Genomic DNA, 23,080 nt, shown 5'->3' with positions numbered 1-23,080 from the left:
CTTTTCTGTTTCTAGAATTGCTGTTCTTCTTCTCTTTGATCTCCCATTGGATTTGTAGGTGTTTGCAATCTTTAGATAAGCTATCTAGCTGATCTCCCGCTACCTGAAGTAGTCTCAGCCTGCTACTTCTCTGCCATCTTGACTCCAATAACTCTTGCCTGATGCTTTTTGTCTGTTCGTTTTTGCTTTTAGCACACTGAAAATTGTAAAAATCAAGGACAAATCTTTTCCTAGGATTTCACTGTAGTACTTAACAAGCTGGATTTTTTATAAATGTCATTTAATGCTTGCTCAAAGTTCAAAAGTACTAGAAACCTCCTATATAATGTACAAAGCAAGGTATGAACCAAAACAAAAGAAAACAAAAAAACCTTCAACAAAATAGATACAGAAGAAACATACTTCAACACAATAAAGGCCTTTCATCTGTGACAAACCTACAGCTAACATCACACTCAGAGGTAAAAGACTGAAAGCTTTTCTCTGAAATGAGGAAAAAAAACAAATATGTCCACTGTCATCTCTCCTATTCAACATAGTACTGGAAGGTCCTAGCCTGAGCAGCTAGGCAAGAAAAAAAAATAATAATAATAAAAGGCATGCAAATTACAAAGGAAGAAGTACAAGTGTTGTAGTTGACATGATAATATACATAGAGAAACCTTAAGAATACACTGAAAAACTATTAGAATTTTAAAAATTTAGTAGTTTCAGGATACAAAATCAACGTAGAAAAATCACTTGCATTTTATACACTAATAAAATATCTGAAAATAAATCTCATAATGGTATCAAAACCAAAATACTTAGGAATAAATTTTAACCAGGAAGGTGAAAGATTTATAACTGAAAACTATATGACATTGATTAAAGAAATTAAGAAAGACACAAATAAATGGAAAGATATCACATGTTCATGGGTTGAAACAGTTATATTGTAAAAATGTCCATACTGTCTTAAGCCATCGACAGATCTGATGCAGTCTCTATCAAAGTTCCAGTGCATTTTTCACAGAAATACAAAAAAAAAATCCTAAAATTAACATGGAACCATAAAAGACCTCCAGTAACCAGAGCTTTCTCGAGAAAGAACAAAGCCAGAGGCATCATACTGCCTGATTTCATGTTATATTATAGAGCTATAATGATCAAAACAGTATGGTACTGATATACATAGACCAGTGGACCAGAATCAAGAGCTTAGACATAACCTGACACACATATGACCAACTGATGTTTGACAAAGGCGCCAAGAATACTCCTTGGAGAAAGGATAGTCTCTTCAGTGAATGGTGTTGAGAAAACTAGATAACCACATACAAAAGAATGAATTTGGACCCCTGTCTTTTTTTCACTGAAGTACAGTTGACATACAATGCTATATTAGTTTCAGGTGCACAACATAGTGATTCATCAATTCCATGCATTAAGCTTTGCTCACCACAGTAAGTGCAGTCAGCATCCATCACCATGCAGTGCCATTACAATATTACTGACTATATTCCCCATGTTGCACCTGTCAACCTTGTGGCTTCTTTATTCTATCACTGGAAATTTGCACCTGTTAATCCCCTTCACCTATTTTCAGCCATTCCCCCAACCCCCACCCCTCTGACAACCAGCAGTTTTGGACCCCTATTTATACCACTCACAAAAATTGGCTTGAAATGAATTAAACAGAAGAACTAAAATTTTCTAATTCCTTGAAGAAAACATAGGGAAAAAGCTCCTTCACACTGGACTTAGCAATGATGTTTTGGACTTGACACCAAAAGCACAAGTAACAAAAGCAAAAATGAACAAGTGGGACTATATCAAACTGGAAAGGTTTGATACAGTGAAAGGAATAATCACCAAGATGAAAAGGCAACCTATGGAATGGGAGAAAATATTTGCAAAACATTGATCCAATAATGGGCTAATATCCAAAATATTTAAAGAACTCATACAACCCATTAGCCAATAAATAGAAACTAATTAACTGGTTAAAAAATTGGCAGAGGGACTGACTAGACATTTTTCCTAAGAAGATAGCCAAATGGCCAGTAAGCTTATGGGAAGGTTCTCAATATCATTAATTATCAGGAAACTCAAATCAAAACTCCAGTGAGATAATACCATATGTCTTTAGAATGGCTATCATCAAAAAGATAAGAGATAACAGGTGCTAGTGAAGATGTGGAATAGAGAAAAAGGACCACTTGTGCACTGGTGGTAGGTATGTAAGTTGGTATAACTGCAATGGAAACAGTATGGAGGTTCCCCCCAAAATTAAAGATAGTACTATCACATGATCCAGCACTCCCACTTCTTTTTTTTTTTTAAGAGTTTATTTATTTATTTGAGAGCACACATGTGTGCATGTGAGAGAGAGAGAGAGAGAGAGAGAGAGAAAGGAGTGGGGTAGGGACAGAGGGGGAAGCAGACTCCCCATGGAGCACAGAGCCTGAGGCAGGACTTGATCCCAGGAGTCTGGGATCATGACCTGAGCCAAAGCTAGATGCTTAATGACTGAGACACCCAGGCACCCTTGCACTCCCACTTCTTGGTATATATCAGAAAGAAGTTAAAGCACTATCTCAGAGATCTGTCTGCACTCTCATATTCATTGCATCATTATTCCCAATAGCCAAGAAAGACATGGAAACTATCAAAATGTCCACGAATGGATGAACTGATAAAGAAAATGTAGTATGCACACAGCCACTGGAATATTATTCAACCATAAAAAGAAGGAAATCCTGCGATTTGTGATAACATGGATGGACCTCGAGGGCATTATTGTAAGTGAAATAAACCAGAAAGTAGCAAATAGTATATGACTCACTTAACTGTGAAATATAAAAAAGCCAAACTCATAGAAACAGAGACTAGATTGGCAGTAACCTATGGCTGGGGGTGTGGGAAATAGGTTAGTCAGTGGGTACAAACTTCCAGTTATAAAAAGAACAATGTCTGGGCAAGTCATATATAGCACAGTGACAGTAGTTGACAATACTGCATACTTGAAAGTTGCTGGACGAGTAGATCTTAACTGTCCTCACTACAGCAAAAATGAGAACTGTGTGATGTGATAGTTATGCTAACTGATCTTATTTTGGTAATCATTTCACAATATATACATAAGTATCAAATTATCACATTGTACACCATCAGTGTACACAGTGTTACATATCAATTAAAACTCACCAGAACTGGAAAAAGTAACATGTCAAACATAGTACTGACCATCCTATTTACCTTTTTTCCCCTTTCTATCAAGCAATGAATAAAGTATTTCAGGAAACCCAAGTCATTGATAGGAAGTGATACTTCTTTCCAGCATTTGGTGGGAGTAACTGTAACATGTATTTGGGAGTCACTGAAAGCCCTCGATGACCCATTTAGAATCCTCTTTTCTGTGGGGTGTGTGTGTGTGTGTGTGTGTGTGTGTTAGAGAGAGAGAGAGAGAGAGAGAGAGAGAGAATGTAAACACATTACCCTGAGGAACTAGCAATGAAAATACAGGCTCTGAAGCCAGGCTGGCCACGTTTAAATCTTGAATTTACAAGCTGCGTGATCTAGAACAAATTACTCCAGCACTTAAGCCCTGATTCTTAACAATTAATTTTTGTAAGGATTGGAAGAATCAATACTGTGAAAGATGTAAGACAATGCTGGGCATATAGGAAGCAGCAGTTATTGCTGTAATTTTAGACAACTCTTTGTAATTACTGAAAGGCAAGTGCAGTCACATGAAATGATGTGATATTCCTGAGAATCAACTGAAAAATTCCTTATTTCTCCAGGCTTTTTTGTTGTCCCCAAATCATATTACTTGGTGGTAATTCCCTAATTACTAGAAATGGCACGGCAAAGATAAAACAGAGTGGGAGAGCAAGACAGAGAAGTTTTCCCTGTAAATTCTGCTTTCTACATCCCCAGAGAAGGGGGGAGAGAAAAGCTAGAAACTGAAGCCAGAGGCCCTGCACCAATCACAGTGTCTGCAGCTCTGCCTCTCGCTGTGATTTTCTGACCTCTGCATATTTACGTTCCTCGTGCTTCGTGCTCTGATTTGCTTCATGAGGCATAGCCGCTGTGTCTCATCAATTAAAACAGGTTCCCAAATCCTCAGCTGTGAGTTTCTCATGACCTCTGGTTTCAATGTGATACATTTTTACTTTAAGGTACATGTCAGTTTTCATCAGCACAAATGTCCTCATAACATAATATGACTTGAAGATATGCAAATACCTTCTTACCAGATACTTCTAATTAGGTAGAGGTCTTGGGTGAGGAGGTACTCCCTAATTACTTCTGAGGCAATCAGGAGAAATCACATTTGATTATACGCTCTAGGTGGCTTCCAGAAACTCAGGGCTAGCATTCACTGCCACAGGGCTTCTGGGAGGCAGGCTCCCAGGTTTTCTTTTCTGGAAAGATACTTCTCTCTCCTCTCGGCTTTCTCAGGCCACCTCCTCCACCTTTATATTCACGGTTTGCTGAAAGCCAGACCTTGGTTTGCATTAAAAGTGGGCCACCAACCAGGCTGAGAGCAAATGCTTCGCTGTTCTAAAGGTACCCAGTAATCAAAGCTCCAAGCAAACACACAGGTGTCAGGCAGCTTGAATCGGAAATCACTGGGAAATGTCACAAGTACAGGCATGGTTAAAGGGAACTTGTCAACTAGTGGGAAAGTGGCAGTAATGATGTCTGGCTTGTACACAAGACAGGGCTTTAGTGCTTAACTGAATGGAAGACAAATCCCTGAAGAACTACCACCGTGAGACCTCAAGGAGGCCATAAATCCATTTTTATATACTTTCACCTGTCAATCTCTTCGGGGCCATTTTAAGTTAATGACTCTTAGTTTGAGTCATGATTATGAAAGCTTCATGTTCTTAAATCTGATAGGGTTTAAGTGAAGCCACACCCTCTGCACTGACGGTAAAGAGCAAGACTGTGAAATCCAGGGAACATTCCAAATGAGTGCGTGTGGTTTGCCTGGATCACTTTTATACCGACTCAGGTATAAAAGCAGAGGGAAGGCTCCCCTCAGTGACTCAGTGAATTTTTCTACCCCTGGTTGGCAAGTCTCTGTGGATTTTCTACTTAAATTTGGAAACAATAACCAGATTATCTACTGTGATTGCAGGGGTGCAGGGAAGGAGCGGGGTGTCTCTCTGGTGCTGACATGGGCTAAAGTGGGAGAGAATTTGACCCACACTGCAGTGCTTAATGCTTGCATGACTGAAAAGGCAGAGTGGCTGGTCCTGTTAGGTTATGCTGGAGGAACGGAGACTGCCTGGTTAGCTGGTCAATGAAGTCACAGAATGTGCTTTAATGTCAAGCACTTTGGGTGCTGTAACTCCACATTTGCCAGGACATACACCAAGATTGCATTCTGATTTCAGAATTTGTGAGTTTCCCTGTTCGGAGATGATTTAATTGTTTGTCATTGCCTTGAAGCCCTTATTAGGGGCAGAGGGTAGAGCCATTCAAAGTCCAGTCCAAAATGCAAATCATATAAAAGTATTCATATTTGAAATGTAACAGTGGGTCACTTAGGGCCAAGGGGGTGAGAAACGGTTCAAGTGTAATCTAGGATTAGGCAACAGATAGTAATAGGGGGATGTCATGCCTGGTTTAATCAGTGTAAATAGCAAGAAGAATAATTTTAAGACCAAATAAGGGCTCTGTACCAACCCTCAAGAAAGCTGACTGGTCAAACTATTCAATTTAATTGCCCAAAAGAAATTTAAATGACCGATATTTGATAGTTAATCATTGTGCAGCAGAGTAAGCTGACACCCCTCAATTCGAATGTCAGTTTCAGCAGAAAACTTCAGAAACCAATGGACAATTAACACTCATTCTCTTACAGCCACACATTGGTTAAGTATTGCTTACTCAAGTCAGTTCACTGACCAACAGTATATACCCTGTGCCCAATTTTGTTGCTTGAGGATTTAGAGGATCATTTTGGGAAAGGGTCTTTAACTTAGAGTATCTAATTTACCCACCCTTGCGGCTGAATTGATAGCAGGGAGAAGGTAGAAGATTGTGTTAGTGGACAGGGGTGACAAGTTGTGTTGGTGGGAGAGGACTCTAGACACAGCCAGGGAGGTTATGAGCACCGTCGCAGATGGAATGAGCTCCGGGCATGTGTATGGGTTTGCACTGGACTGCTGGCTTGCAGGGTTCACAAGATAAATCGGGATCGGTTGTTAATAAGCAAAAGAAAGCATGGGGTTTTTAAACTAATTAAAAGGAAAACGTAGTGAAACAGCCCCTGCATGAAGGTGAGGAGGAAACTGAGCAGGGAGTTCAACCTCTGTGCAAAATTGTGGCTTAAGTATGCCTGCTTCATGTCATAGTTGTCAGTAGGCTACAATTACAACGTGGAAATAAAGGGTTTGCTGTGGTCTCACAGAGCTGCATCATGACAGGATTGACCCTGCTGGAATCATAAAACAATGCCACATCAAATGATTATTGGCATAAAACACTGCAAGTTGCTTTATGTGCAGCGCTGTTTAATTTTCTTTTGGTTTAGTTTCATTTATTTTGTTTCTAGAACTGGCATTTACAAATTTTTCTGAACAAAGGAAACAATGTTTCAGACATGTTTCTGCCAGGGGTTGTGTCCCCAGTTCCAGGCCAAAATGGCTCAGTAACATTATTTTTCAGGGGTTGACCAGAATGAGGTTAGAGAACGTTGCAGTAGACACCCAAGGTGACAGGACAATAGTGCGTCACTTCACTTGTCATCAAGCAGGGTAAGGGCTCTCTACATCCATAAGTGAAACACATTCTTCTGTGGCTAATGAGTTCTGAACAACCAACATGGGCCCTACAGGCATAGTCTCATCTGTTGGGAAGAGAGTTCTAAGAAATGAGAGCATAAAATATTGGAAAGCCTGGGTGGCTCAGTCCATTAAGCATTGCTTTCAGCTCAGGTCATGATCCCAGGGTCCTGGAATCAAGTTCCACATTGGGCTCCTTGCTCAGTGGGGAGCCTGCTTCTCCCTCTGCCTGCTGTGCCTGTTGCTCCCCCTGCTTGTGCTCTCTCTCTCTCTCTCCAACAAATAAATAAGTAAAATCGTAAAGAATTGGAAAGTCTGACCTTTGTGCAAAATTTCCATAACCCCGTGGTCTGCATAATATGCTTATTCTGAAAGTTTTAAAATACACATACTCCTAATCTGTTATGTCAAATCCTAATCTGTTATGTCAAATTTTTTAAAGATTTTTTAAAGTAATCTCTCCAAATTTTTTAAAGATTTTTAAAGTAATCTCTCCACCCAACATGGGGCTCAAAGCCACGATCCCAGGTTCAGGAGTCACAACTCTTCCAACTGAACCAGCCAGGTGTCCCACTGTGTGTCCATTTTCATTAGCTCCAGAAGATAGGGAGTTACGGGATGTGTGAAATAGAAACCAGAACATGGCAGGGAAAGATGCAGACATAGAATACAGACTTTACAAGTGTGCCTGATTTGTGGCAAAGTTGTACTTTGCTTTTTTGTTAAACCCCCACTTGAAGAAGATACTGAAATAGGAGGTTTTGCACTCTAGCAAAGTAAAGCAAAATTACTGAGATGGGTCTCGTAGGAATATTGGTAAGAGGCCTGTACTAACAGTAGAAATGAAGATGGTAGGAATAACCTGCTTTGTGTCTCCCCACCTGTCAGTGGGTCCTACACTCATTGTGTTGCTACTGGAGGACACAAATACTCTTAATAGGCTGCCAGATGGCCCAAACTGGGGCTACTACATAAGCTGGAAGTAGGCAACAGCTGAATGGACAATGCATCTTACAGCTTAGCAACATCTCTTTGCTAACATCTCCTTTACTAGTACCATTCTTTATGTTATCACCCATTACCATTCATGGATCCCCCTTCCCTGTTGACAGTGTCCAAACAAACATTAGTGGGGTGGGGCAAAGAGGCCAAGTATTTCTTTCTTTTTTTTTTCCTCATGTTTCAAGTTTTTATTTAAATTTGAGTTAGTTAACATATAGTGTAATATTGGTTTCAGGAGTAGAATTTAGTGATTCATCACTTCATACAACACCCAGTACTCATCACAAGCGTCCTCCTTAATCCCCAGGATCTATTTAGCCCATCCCCGACCCTCCTCCCCTCTTGCAACCTTTAATTTGTTCTCTGTAGTTAAGAGTTTCTTGTGGTTTGTCTTTCTCTCTTCCCTCCCTTCTCCTATGTTCATCTGTTTTGTTTCTTAAATTCCTTGTAGGAATGAATGACTTATTTCACTTAGCATAATACTCTGGCACCATCCATGTCTTTGCAAATGGCAAGATTTCATTCTTTTTGATGGCTGTGTAATATTCATGTGTGTGTGTTTGTGTGTGTGTGTATGTGTGTACCACTTCTTTATCCATTCATCAGGTGATGGACATTTTGGCTCTTTCCATAATTTACCTATTGTTGATAATGTTGTGATAAACACTGGGGTGTATGTGTCCCTTTGAATCAGTATTTTGTATCCTTTGGGTAAATACCTAGTAGTGCATTGCTGGGTTGTAGAGTACCTCTTTTTTTTTTTTTTTTAAACCTTGTGAGGAACCTCTGTGCCATTTTCCAGAGTAGCTGCACTAGTTTGCATTCCCACCAACAATGCATGAGGGATCCCTTTTCTCTGCATCCTCGCCAATGTTTGTTGCTTCCTGTGTTATTAATTTTAGCCATTCTGATGGGTGTGAGATGGTATCTCATTGTGCTTTTGATTTGCACATCCCTGACGATGAGTGATGTTGAGCTTCATTTCATGTGTCTGTTGACCATCTGAATGTCTTCTTTGGAGTAATGTCTATTCATGTCTTGTGCCCACTTCTTAACTGAATTATTTGTTTTTTAGGTGTTGAGTTTGATAAGTTCTTCAAAGATTTTGGATACTAGCCCTTTATCAGAATGTCATTTGCAAATATCTTTTGCCATTTCATTGGTTGCCTTTTAGTGTCATTGTTTCCTTCACTGTGCAGAAGCTTTTTATCTTGATGAAGTCCCAATAGTTCCTTTTCACTTTTGTTTCCCTTGCCTCTGGAGATGTATCTAGTAAGAAGTTGCTATGGCTGAGGTCAGAGAGGTTGCTGCCTGTGGCCTCCTCTAGGATTTGATGGTTTCCTATCTCATATGTAGGTCTTTCATCCATTTTGTGTTTATCTTTGTGTATGGGGTAAGGAAATGGTCCAGTTTCATTCTTCTGCATGTTGCTGTTGTGGCCAAGTATTTCTCACCTGGGGTATGATGAGTCTATACTGGAGGTTAGGTCCTAGAAGAGTAGCTGGATAAACTGCTCAAAAGAGAAATGGAGTTGGAGTCTCTGCTTCATTGACTAAGAGGGGTGAAGGAAGGAGTGATCTTGGTTCAAATACCATAGAGTTTCCCTTTTCTTACCAAATTTTCACAGATTTCCTTGAATAGATATTTCTCTATTAATTCTTTTTCCTTAGGGTCACTTCCAGAGTCTTTAAAAGATTGTGGGTTTTATAGATAGATAAATGTAGATACAGATATACAGATATATATATATACTTTCCACCCATGTCACTGAGGAATGTATCAGCAAAGCCTGTCACATTGTTGTTCTGGAAGTCACCCTCCCCTCATCATTCTTTACAACCCTTACTAGTTTTTATCACATTCTAAATCAAAAGAAATATTGAACAAATTCTTTTTCCAAGCTCTACTAAGATATAACTGACAAATAAAAGTTACATATTTAAGTTGTATAGTGTATTGTTTTGATATATGTATATATTTTGAAATGGTAACTGTAATCAAACTAATTAACATAACCATCAACTCACATAGTCACCTTTTTGTGAAGGGTGGGGGAGAAAACTTGAGATCTATTCCCTTAGCAAATTTCAAGTGTATAATACATTATTGTTAAATATAGTCACCATGTTGTACATTAGTTCTTCAGAATGTTTTATCTTATAACTGAAAGTTTTTACCCTTTGATCACTATCTCCCCTTTCCTCCAGCCCCTCAGCCTCTGGTAGCCACCACTGTATTCATTGTTACTATAAATTCAAAATTTTCTTCTGATTCCAATTATAAAGAGACCATGACTATTGGCTTCTCTGTATCTAGCTTATTTCACTTAGTGTAATGTCCTCCAGGTTCATCTTGATGATGGTAAGATTTCCTTCTTTTTTAAGGCTGAATAATATTCAACTGTATATGTGTGTGTGAGTGTGTGTGTGTGTGTGTGTGCGCGCGTGCACATCTGTAGTTATACGTGCTCAGTTGTCTATCTTTATCCATTCACCCACTGATTAATACAGGCTGTTTCTGCATCTTCACTGTTGGGAATAATGCTGCAATGAACATATCTCTTCAAGACAGTGATTTCATTTCCTTTAGATATACATCCACAGTGAGATCACCAGTGGTAGTCCCATATTTAATTTTGTGAGGAACCTCCATACTGTTTTCCTTCATGCCCTAGAGAGTATAATGCTAAACATAGTCAGTCAGTCAGAGAAAGACAAATACCATATGACTTCACTCATATGGAATTTAAGAAACAAAGCAAACATGGAAAAGAATGAGAGAGAGGGAGAGAGAAAGTCAAAGCAAGAAACAGACTTTTAGTTATAGAGAATAAAAGGAGGGTTACCAGAGGGGTGGGTGTTAATAGGTGATGGGGATTAAGGAGTGCACCTGTCTTAATGAGCACTGGGTGCTGTATGAAACTGTTGAATCACTATATTTTTTTTTAAAGATTTATTTATTTGACAGAGATCACAAGTAGGCAGAGAGGCAGGCAGGGGGAGAAGCAGGCTCCCCGCTGATCAGAGAGCCTGACGCAGGGCTCGATCCCAGGACCCTAAGACCATGACCTGAGCCGAAGGCAGAGGCTTTAACCCACTGAGCCACCCAGGTGCCCTTGAATCACTATATTGATGAAGCTAATATAACGCTGTTTGTGAAGTAACTGGAATTAAAAACTTTAAAAAATTCTGTCTTTAAAAAAAATTCCGTGTCTTTGATTTTTGACAGTTTGACTATAATTTGTCTCTGTAAAGTCCTCCTTGGATTGAACCTGTTTGGGGAACTGTACCTGGATATACTTTTCTCTTACTTGAGTGATTTTCCACCATTATGTCTTTCAAGCAGCTTTCTGTCCTTTTTTTTCTCTCTTCTCCTTGAACTCTCATAAATGTAAATATTAGCTCTGTTGATGATGTCTTATAAATCCCATAGTCCTTTTTCATTCTTTTCAGTTTTTTTTTTTTTTCCTTTTTATCCTCTGACTGGATAATTCCACATGATCTACTTTGAGGTCACTGATTCTTCTGTCCGATCAGGTCCGCTGTTGAAGTTCTCTATTGCATTTTTAAATTGCAGTCATTGTATTCTTATAGCTCACTAAGTTTCTTTAAAACAGTCATTTTGGGGGCGCCTTGGTGGCTCAGTGGGTTAAGCCACTGCCTTCGGCTCAGGTCATGATCTCAGGGTCCTGGGATCGAGTCCGGCATCGGGCTCTCTGCTCAGCAGGGAGCCTGCTTCCCTCTCTCTCTCTGCCTGCCTCTCTGACTACTTGTGATCTCTGTCTGTCAAATAAATAAATAAATAAATAAATAAATAAAATCTTAAAAAAAAAACAGTCATTTTGACTTGTTTGTCAGAAATTTATAGATATCCATTTCTTAGAGGTGGGTTACTTTAAGTTTATGGTGTTCTTTAGTCATGTCATGTTTCTCTGATACCTCAATATTTTTACAGCATTATGTAGGTATCTCTGCATTAGAAGCAGTTAACTCTTCCAGGCTTTCTGGACTGGCTTCAGTAAGGAAAGAGCTTCACCTGGTGGTGGTGGGGAGGGGGTATGCTGGTGACACTGTGATATCAGGTTTAGCCCTGCAGGTGCCCTGCATGACAGCATGCGATGTCTCTCGTCCCGGGATGGGGGGTGTCATGTCTCGGCAGCTGAGTTAGCTAGGTCTATGATATTGGTAACTCTGTGGTCCTTGGAGTCAAGAACCTTAGGGCGTCCACAGTGGCTACAGTGGCTCTTAGAGTCCCCAGCAGCACCTACAGGTCCAACATGAGAAACTGGGGCAGGTGGTATTGGGGGCCAGGACCAATGATATGCATGTATCTGGCTTTAGGGACTAGCTGCAGGTACACATGCTTTGTTAAGGCCTGAGGCCATCAGCAGGGGCCAAGGCTGATGGAGGGTACATGGACAGCTTTAAGAACTAGAGCTGGTAGTGTTCATGGTAGTGTTCATGGTCACAGCCACCAGGGGTTCTCTGTGCTGGCATACGTACAACATGGCCTGAGGGGCTGGGAGGACATGCATGGTTGTTGCACTGGACCCTAGGGCTGGGGCACCTGCAGTGGTGCTATCTGGTGTGGCTCCAGTGGCAAGGCAGGGATGAATTTGTGTGGCTAGAGCTGCAGAGGCAAAAACCTGTGAAATCCTCACGCACAAATCCTTTTTTTATTTGGAGTTATCTTTTTGTAAATACTAAGGACTAAATTCACAAAAGAAAAGGTAGAGTTCAATATTAATTTTGTGAGAACTCTCTAGTGATTATACAAACTATTTACTATTTGATATAGTAATTAGAGAAAAGAATAAATTAAACTTTTGGAGGTTACATTCAGCTATTAAGCAAGACATAGCCATGGCTAACTAATTACTGAAGTAAAAGAATGGTTCCTCCGCAGTGTGCATTTTGTCATAATTACAGCTCTGGGTAACATTTATCTTAATTAGAAATGTTCAGTGGATTGAGGGACACTGCACATCATCCCTCATCTTATACTCAGAACTCGTATAGATGCTCTTTTGTTTTAGAAGTTTCATATTAGGTAGGCAACTAAACAACATAAAAACCTTGGAGATCTGTGCCCATCGGATACTTTCTTCATAGTTCAAAAAAAAGCTTTCTTGATAAAAATTTTTAAACACTTATTGGCTGATAGGTCTCTTTCAAGACATGTTAAGTATTTTAATAAACTATAATTATGTGCACAAATGCCAGTGAAGATATTAGAAAACATCATTATCATTTGTCAAACGATTTCGATGGGATTATGACTACAAAAATGCCTGCTGATTGTTTTAATTCCCTGTTACTGCTGTAACAATTTACCAAAAACGCCGTGCCTTTAAACAACACAAACTTAGAGGTCAGAAGTCTAAAATGGATCTCACTGCATTAAAGTCAAGGTATTAGCTGGGTTGCAGTCATACTGGACACTCAAGGGGAGAATCCATTTCTTTACATTTTCCTGATTCTAGAGGCTGTCGTCATTCCTTGACTCATGGCTTCCTTCTTTCATCTTCAAAGCCAGGAACATTTGGTCAAGTCCTTTTCATGCTACCAGTTCTTTGGTTCTCTCTCTTCTACCTTGTTCTTCCATTTCTAAGAACCCATGTGATTACATTGGGCCCACCAGGACAGTCCTCCTGTTGGGATGGAAGAACCCTCCCATCTCCAGGTCTGCTGATTAATAATCTTAGTTCAATATACAACCTGAATTCCTTTTTGGTGCATCACCTAAGATTTTCACAAGTTCTAGGGATTAGGACATGGACATCTTTGGGTGTGGCATCAGTTTGCCTACCGCACTGACCAAAATCACTATTTATAATTGTCTTATGTAAGAGTGAGTGAAGAACATATATCCACTGTTAAATTTTGGAAGAACCACAAAATACTACAGTAATTAAATAGCCTCTCCCATGCATGATCCATGACTATGAAATATATAAATGACTAACTGGTTTCTATAGGAATATATATGTGTTACATTTCACATGGATATGAGTGTTTTCCATCTAAAGAGTCACTGTAATGTTAAACATTTTCTAATATTCAGAACATTTAAGAAATCTTTTGAACCTGTGTTTGTATTTGTATTCCCTCACTAGAATTTGCTGAATTATGAAATACTGTCAACATTTTGGGAGAGAGGGAGTTTTATAGTTGGGAATATAAACATATCTTGAGTTAAAACTCCTGAAAAAAAGTCATTGAGTCCCCAAGTTAGACTATTTGCTGTTGTTTTGTAATTGTTAGTTTTGTCCAAAAGAGCATGGCCACAAACTGCTAAGTCTGACTCTGAAGGCAGTCTCAATAGAGGAGATACAAAAAACAAAATTAAGTGAAAAGCCAGTAAGTCCTTATTAAAATAGCTCTGTAACTTCTTAATGTGAATATGTGAATTGACTACTCTCGTTCGTGTTCATGACATTGGCTATATACTGCCATTATATAATTGAACCATATATTAAGCACTTAACTAATTAGAGACCTCTTACTGCTTAAATTTTCAAATTATTACCATTACGAATGAATTCACACAAAACTGACACCATTATATGTGGGTTTCCGTAGTTGTGCTGACTTCAGAGAGTCACTAGTCAATCTGCAAAAGAAACTAAAAATTGCTTCGGAATGAAGATGTGTATGAGGAGTGCATTGAAATCATACATAACACAAGGAATCCTTGTTGCTGTTGCTATCTTTACCTTTTCCAGTCATACTTGAATTGGTTTTTTTTTTAAAGATTTTATTTATTTGTCAGACACACACACACACACACACACAGAGAGAGAGAGAGAGAGAGAGCAGGAGCAGGGTGAGAGGCAGAGGGAGAAGCAGGCCCCCCGCTGAGCAGGGAGCCCAATGCAGGGCTCAGTCCCAGGACCCTGGGATCATGACCTGAGCCAAAGACAGACACTTAACCAACTGAGCCACCCAGGCACCCCATATTTGAACTGTTTTTAAGTGTTCCCAGTGTAAGCCCCTCGTGCATCTTTTTCTGCAACCCGGAACCATCCGTGCTTCTACCTGCATTTCTTCTTCTCAAACAGTGATAGGAATGTCACTGTTTCCAGAAGTAGGCAACTGCTTTTTAATTGCCATAAATTGTTAGAACGTTTTTCCCGAGGTCATGTCAGTCTCCTTAAGGCTTCTCCCCAGTGGACTTTATTTGCCAGTGTGAATTGATCCCTTCTTCCATCTGGAGGCCTTACTGGTTCTTAACTGAGGGTGCACATCAAAATCACCAAGGGAATGGTAAGAAAGAGTGTGTGGAGGGGGGAGAGAGAGAGAAACACATGCCCAGCCTCTTCTTTAGACCAAAATGAATCACATCTAGAAGTAGATTTCAGCGTGTGAATTCAGAAACTTCGCTAACTCATGTTTCTATTCTTGTACACATGCAGTAAATAATTACCACACACCAGTTAGTATTTAAGATTCTGGGAACTGTACACCTAAAACCAATATAATACTGTATGTTAAGCCCAATTTAAAAGCAAAAGATGCTGGGAATGCATCAGTGAACAAAACATGCAAAACCTGCTGACTTTATAGAATGTACACATTCAGCTTTGTGGACAAAGAATGAAAGGGCAGTAGAGAGTGTTGTATTTATTCAAGTGACATGTATTTTACTGCAGTGAGAAAATCGGGCTCTTCGTGGGGGAAAAAGTTGCAATAGGCCATAGATTAAACTAAATCTTCCAATTAGTAATTGCAGTCAAGAATAGTCATACCTCGGGGCACCTGGGTGGCTCAGTGGGTTAAGCCACTGCCTTCAGCTCAGGTCATGATCCCAGGGTCCTGGGATTGAGTCCTGCATCGGGCTCTCTGCTCAGCAGGGAGCCTGCTTCCCTTCCTCTCTCTCTGCCTGCCTCTCTGCCTACTTGTGATCTCTGTCTGTCAAATAAATAAATAAAATCTTAAAAAAAAAAAAAGAATAGTCATACCTCTCTGGGAAAATATGCAATCTTTAAGCAGTAGATTTAATTTTTTTTAACTGTATTGAAGAAAATTGGTGTTGAAGAGGTCAAAAGTGAGCTGATGCATGAAAAAAAAAAGATGTGTAACTTACAATGTTGTTCACACTACCCCACTTCCAGTAGCTCATATCTCGGCCCTTGGGCTCACCTGTGATTTATGTGGCTTTGCTCGAATTAAGCACTCTCTCCCCCACCACACACACCCCCAAAATCACCAAAAAACCCTATAAATCAAAAGCTGTCACATAGCTATTGCTATAACGGCAGTGGAACTTGATCTTTTCTATTTGAAATGTGTGCACTGTAAGATACGTGACCAATGGTATTTTAAACTAGAGCAGTTTAAAACGCAATCCATTAGAGCTGAATTACACAGGCCTTCAATCATTTGATGACTGAGCTCTGTGTGAAGAAATGGCTGATGTCAAATAAGAGTGACAGGGACCATTTTTATGGCACATTTAAGAAGAAATGTGGTTAATATGAATCTGCAGGAGGACTTCCTCTGACAAAGAGTACATGGCATCAAATTGGGGTAAATACCCTACGTATACAATGACAAAAGAAAGTAAGTAGAAAATTACAGCCTTGGCACTTTTGTATCCAAAAGAAACTACTAGTCTTTTCAGAGAGAGCTATTTAGTCTGGCATTTCCTCAAGCTATAATTTTCTTCTTGTTTTGTTTGCTTCCTTAATCTAAGATTCTCTGGAAAGTAACTAAAGAGATATCTGATTTGTACCTTTATTAATACTCTGTGTGACATTTGCCATCACTGTGTAGGTCTGGGTTTGTGAGGTTGGCGCTTCAGAAATAGTTTATTTGCTTCCAGACGCTATGTCTGCATTTCAAGGAGCTGAGGGAAATTATGCCTCAGGTTATAGATGAGTGGATCAATAAACTAAGATTTACCTAGATAAGTATAACAAAAAGCATCAGCAGGAGCATAAATCAATCAGTTATGGTTTTTATCCCCTCTGTAATTAAACTATTTATTAAAATACTGAATGCATGTTATTTTTTTGTACTTTTCTTCCATTTTACCCCTCTTCTAGTAATTTCTCCAGGTTGAAAATTTTCAAGTTCAGACTGAGACATAGTATTCAACTACCTAAATCCATTTAGTAGTTTTCAATTTACGTTATGATAAAGGCCTGGATCTTACATATGGACTAATGGACAAGGAATAGTTTGACCCTCCCCACAGTATACCCTGTTTTACATCACTGTTTTTGCTCTAGCACCTCTGTCCTTATTCCAGTTTTTCCTAAGGTCATACATCTCATGTAGTTATAATCTTTTTTTAATACACACACACACAAACACACATATACACATACACACAGTTATTTATTTTTTTTTATTTTAGAGACTGTGTGCTTGCAAGTAGAGGTAGGGGCTGAGGGAGAGGGAGAGAGAGAATTCCAAGCAGACTCCTCGCTGAGCACAGAGCCCAGTCTTGGGCTCTATCTCACAACCCTGAGATCATGACCTGAGCTGAAATCAGGAGTCAGACACTTAACTGACTGAGCCACCTAGGTGCCCCTATAGTTAAAGTTGTAGAATTAACTTGTTAAAGACTGGGATGATAAAGTTAAAAGAATGGAAGAGCCTAAATAAATCTATATGAAAATAACACTCCAATCTGTATTCTTTGCTGAAGTTAGATGATTGGCTTAAAGTATGTAAATAGAATTTTAGAAAGGAACCGTACATATGCACATACATATCCAAAGAGATTTATTACAGGGAATTGGCCCATGTGATCATGCAGCCTGAGAAGTCTCAGTATCTGCATTCCGCAAGCTGAGGACCCAAGCAAGCCACTGGTATGGTTCCAGTTGAAATTCAAAGGCCTGAGAACCAGCAGGAAAAAAGAAAAAAAAAAAAAAGCCAGAAAGCTCAAGACACATTAAGAGTTGATGTTTCAGACCAAATTCCAAGGCAGGAAAAAAAACTGATAGCGCAACTCAAAGGCAGTCAGGCAGGAGGTATTCTCTCTTATTCAAGAGAGGGTTAGCATTTGTTCTATTCAGGTCTTCAAGTGATTGGATGCAGCCCATCCACATTATGGGAAAGGGTCTTCTTTACTTGATCTGTTGATTTAAATGTTAACAGGTGGGTGAAATCAGCAACATATTAACTTATTGTGGTAACCATGTCACAATATATGCATATATCAAATCATTATGTTGTACACCTTAAACTAATACAATGTTACATATAGATTGTATCTCAACAAAACTGAAACAGACACAAAAACCAGTATTCTCCTGCCATAAAAACAGAGCTCAACAGAACAAAATAGAGAGCCCAGAAATAAACTCATGCATATACCATCAGTCAATCTTCAGCAAGCATGCCAGGAACATAAAATGGGAAAAGGGTAGTCTCTTCAATGAATGGTGTTGGGAGTTCTAGATACTCACATGCAGAAGAATTAAGATGAACAGTTATTTTACACCATACACAAAAATCAACTCAAAACATATGAACAATGTAAATGCTTGACCTGAAACCATAAAACTCTTCAAAGAGAACAGGAGAAAACTCTTCTTGACACTGGCCTTAGCAATGATTTCTTCAAGTTGACACCAAAAACATAGGCAATAGAACCAAAAGTATAGAAAGGTGGGACTACACCAAAAAATCTTCGGCCCAGCAAAGCAAACAATCAAAAGAGTAAAGAGGCAATCTATGGAATAAGAGAACATATTTGCAAACTATCTATATCATACAGGTTAATATCCAAAATATACAAGAATCTCCTGTGACTCCACAGCAAAACAAAACAAAAACCCACAAAAAACAAACAAAACCCAAACAGCTCAATTTTTTTATTTTTATTTTTTTAAAGATTTTATTTATTTATTTGACAGAGATCGCAAGTAGGCAGAGAGGCAGGCAAAGAGAGAGGAGGAAGCAGGCTCCCCACCGAGCAGAGAGCCCAATGCGGGGCTCGATCCCAGGACCCTGGGATCATGACCTGAGCCGAAGGCAGAGGCTTTAACCCACTGAGCCACCCAGGCACCCCATAGCTCAATTTTTTAAATGGACAAAAAACTTGGTGTCTAAATAAATGTCTCTAAAGAAACTATACACATAGCCAACAGGTCTAAGAAAAGGTGCTCAGCATCACTCATCATCAGGGAAATGCAAATCAAAACCACAATGAGATATCACCTCACACCTGTGAGAATAGCTGTTATATATAAAAAACAAGTGTTGAGGTTGTGGAGAAATTGGAACCCTTATACACCATTGGAGAAAATGTAGGGTAATGTGGAAAACACAGTAGAGGTTCCTCAAAAAAATTAAAAAATTGAACTACCACATTGTTCAGAAATCCCACTTTGGGCTATATATCCACAAACATTGAAGAGAGTTCTATATCGTGATTGCAGTGGTGGTGCACAAATCTACAACTGGGATAAAATGGCATAAAACTACACACACATTATACCACTGCTGATTTCCTGGTGTTGATATTGTATTATAATTATATTAGATACTACCATTTTGAGAAACTCAGACCTCCCTGTATGATCTTTGCAACTTTCTGTGAATCTGTAATTATTTCAAAATATGAAGTTACATATTCAGTAAAGCCTCTTACAGATGAATTTTTATGATATTATTTGGAAAATGGCTGACAGTTTAAACAGTTTTAAGTATTTTAAAAATTTTTCTTTACAGTCCTTATATATTATACATGGATGTGCTATTGATTTTTTAATTCATATTTTCACTGAATGCCAAACGGCAACTACTGAAGCTCAATTATTTGACTGAAGCTGATGCTTTAGCTCAATATCATCATTATGGGATGAAGTAATGAGATGCAACAGAAAACTAAAATGCCATCACAAAAAAAATCTAATTTAATATTAAAAATTAACATTAGTAATTAAAATGGAAATTTTTTATGTTAGGTACAAATAACAATATCTCAGGATTATCCCTTGCTTTATTGCTTTTGCATTCATTGTGCTTTACATTTGTGAAACTAAGTAGAACTCACTTCCCAGTGAGGCCAATGAAAAGACCAGGCTTTTTTCTGGACAGCTCTGCTAATACAGGACACTACTTTTAGAGCTGTTACGGAGAAGTTACTGCTACTTTGTTAAAGGCATCCCAGGGCTGTTCAGTAAAATGTTTTCTGGAAAAATATTTTGTATTTTGAATTCATACCTTAGGTAAATTTAAAAAATTGTTTAACTACTGAGAAACGCCATCTGTAGTAGTCATTTTAATGAAATTTTTAAATGTTAGCTTCTGGAAACACATTACTATAAGAAATCGACTACTTAAAGCTTCTAAAGCCTGTTTGAAATGTGTTTAGTGGGAATAAAAAGTATGTGAGATACCTCATTTTTCTCTAACACTTTCTCTTTAAGTCAACTCTCTCTGGTCTTTTTTATTTCTGGATTCAGTACTGTTAATGAATACTAGTGCATATGACTTTAGATTTACTCATCCTAATGTATGGTAGTAAAGTTAACATGCTGTGTTTAAGTCATTCTCTCAAGATTTGAGGATCTCCCAAATAGGACCTTTTCTCTTGAACAATTTATGGTCTAATGAAATAAAATAATTAAATACTAAATAAGGTTCTTAAATCTTATTTAATGTTATAGGTGCTAGTATAACAAAAGAAAAAAAAACCTTACAGAGTTAAGTATTAATTTATACTCTAGTTATTATTTATTATTATGTAAATTCTTATAAATATTTGAGGTCTTAACAGTGTTATAATGGGGGTACCTGGGTGGCCCAGTCAGTTAAGTGTCTGACTCTTGATTTTGGCTCACGTTATGATCTCAGGGTCACGAACTCAAGCCCCATTGCCCTCTGCGCTCAGTACGGAGTCTGCTTGAGATTCTCTCCCTTTCCCTCTGCTCCTCCCCCAACTCATGCTGTGTCTCTTTCTCTCTAAATAATATCTTTTAAAACATTATAAAATTATGTCCTTTGTAAATTTTCTGCTTAATATACATTACAATACTTGTAATACATTAACTTTCAAATAACTTTCAAATATATCTTCAAATAAATTTCCAAATAACTAACAATTATTTAATTATTATATAGCTATTCATATAAATTACTGCATTTTATTCTTTTAGTGATAAACATACCTCTATACCTCAACTAACTGATAAAATATCAACATGTAAAAATAATTCTGCTTCAAATTAAAATTTTAAGGTTCACGTATTTGTGAAAATGAATATTCACGTATTATTTTAAAAGACATTTTCTCTATCTTCTGAGGTTGTTCATTCTGAAAATATCTTAGAAAAGATAGCTCTGAACAAGTGTCTGTGCTTGCAAGATGTAGAGAGAGACATTAAAGACCCATGGAGAATGTATTCTGACAGAAATAATCTGTAGATTCCATTTCTTACAGACAGTAATGACAATCATTATCTACTCCTTTGCAGTGCTCACATGTACTAGCATTACTTTAAGTACTTTTACTTATATTAACTCATAAGATACTCCCCACAACTGTGTGAATTAGACACTAGTATTTCATAGATGAGTATACTGAGACAGGGAGATTGAGTACCTTTCCCAAGGTCACACAGCTAGTAAGTAGTAGAGTTGGGGCATGAACCTGAGTATTATTGCAATCCTATTCCTTTATCCACTATGCCATAGTGCCCCTACAAGTTACTTACATATTATAAGCTGTTATATGTTGATATCTCAGATTATTTATCTCATGTGTAAGATGCAGGCCCTAGTTCCTTGAAGAAATCTCTACCTCAAAATGGCTTCCCCATCAAACTAAAGAAGTTACAAACAATTCATCTACCTACATATTACCAGTAGGGAGCCTGTAAGAATGGTACATGTAGAGATTTTAGTTAGGAGGCAACAGCCACACCACAGTGGATGAGAAGTTTGGGTCTGAATCTCTTAATCATTCACACACACTTTGTTCAAACTTTGACATTCCCTGTTCCTTTTCCCTGTTTCAGCTTCCCAAACTGAGCTGAACATTTGGCACTGTGTTTACATTAAGTATTGATTTCTCAAATATTTTTGTTTTAATTGGTCTTGGCTCTTTGAACTTAAATAATTTTACTAATGGACAACCCCTGATTCTCTATCACTACTGTAGCATAGTGTGAAAGGCATAAATAAACTCTCTTAATGTGGTTTATATGCTGTGTTTCTGTACTCTTTCCCTCATCAGCTATTCCAGTGAAGAATGAAGCCTGTCAAATTATGAAATGAGTTGAGTTTGACTTGACTACTTATTAGTGAATCCGTAACGTTGCTTAGTAAGTACCCCTCCATACCTAAGTTCTCATTAAAGCTCTTGAGGGGAATTAGTTTATCTTAAAAAATGCATTAGCTTCATCCTTTATCTGCTAAAAAGCATAACTGTGGGAGAAAATTGCATGGTAAGGGCATTGAGCAGTACAGGTGTGGGTGTTGGTATAATTGTGTGTGAGATGAAATCTAAAGGTTCATGACAGCATAGAAAAAAGAGTGAATCTGGTCAGACACCTCTATGTTTGAAACACAGTAATGGGCAAGAGGAAGTCAGGAAATCAACGTCCAATTTGCAGTCCTTTGTAAGGATTAGAAGCCACGTGAGTAGGATTCCTTTGCCACAGGATTTAGCACTTACTAAGAACTCAAATATTTTATTACTGAATGATAGGGAAAATGGGGGGAAGGGAGATGAGGGGGAAATCCACAGAATACATGAGCATGAAATGCATATCAGTTATTATAATATACAGGTATCATTTAGGTCTTTATTAAGTTATACAAAAATATATGATTATGAATCAGCTGTAATTTCTAACACTAAATGATATTTGATATCAACTCTTTTTAAGTGCGAAAATAGTATTGTGATTATATATTTTTAAGTTTATTTTTTAATTATGCCAACTAAAGAATTTACAGATGGGAAGAGGATGTAGGTGGGGAAGTGATGGGGATAGATGGAAGTAGATGGGGTGATGGTTTTTAGGGCTGAGGCATGGGTATGTGTACATTCTATCAGCCCAAATATACATTTGTGTATATTTAAAATTCTCCATAAAAAGAAATGACTAGTTCCCCAAAAAGGATACAGAATTTTATAGATCACAATCCAAAGTAATAAACTACTCTGAGAAGCCAGGAATCCATATTAAGGAACAGGGGATTTGCTGAATGGAGACCAAAGGAGATCTTTATTTGTACAATGGATTTTGCTGGGGCCAGGCTCTTACATACACAGTAATCATCATGAATGTCACACAGGATAAAAGCTTAGTTGTATTTAATGTCAAC

The sequence above is a fragment of the Enhydra lutris genome, unplaced genomic scaffold, assembly GCF_002288905.1.
Source record: "Enhydra lutris kenyoni isolate GAN:26980312 unplaced genomic scaffold, ASM228890v2 scaffoldscaffold23, whole genome shotgun sequence".
Taxonomy (NCBI): Eukaryota; Metazoa; Chordata; class Mammalia; order Carnivora; family Mustelidae; genus Enhydra; species Enhydra lutris.
The sequence above is the reverse complement of the archived record's forward strand: the minus strand, read 5'-3'. Positions refer to the sequence as shown.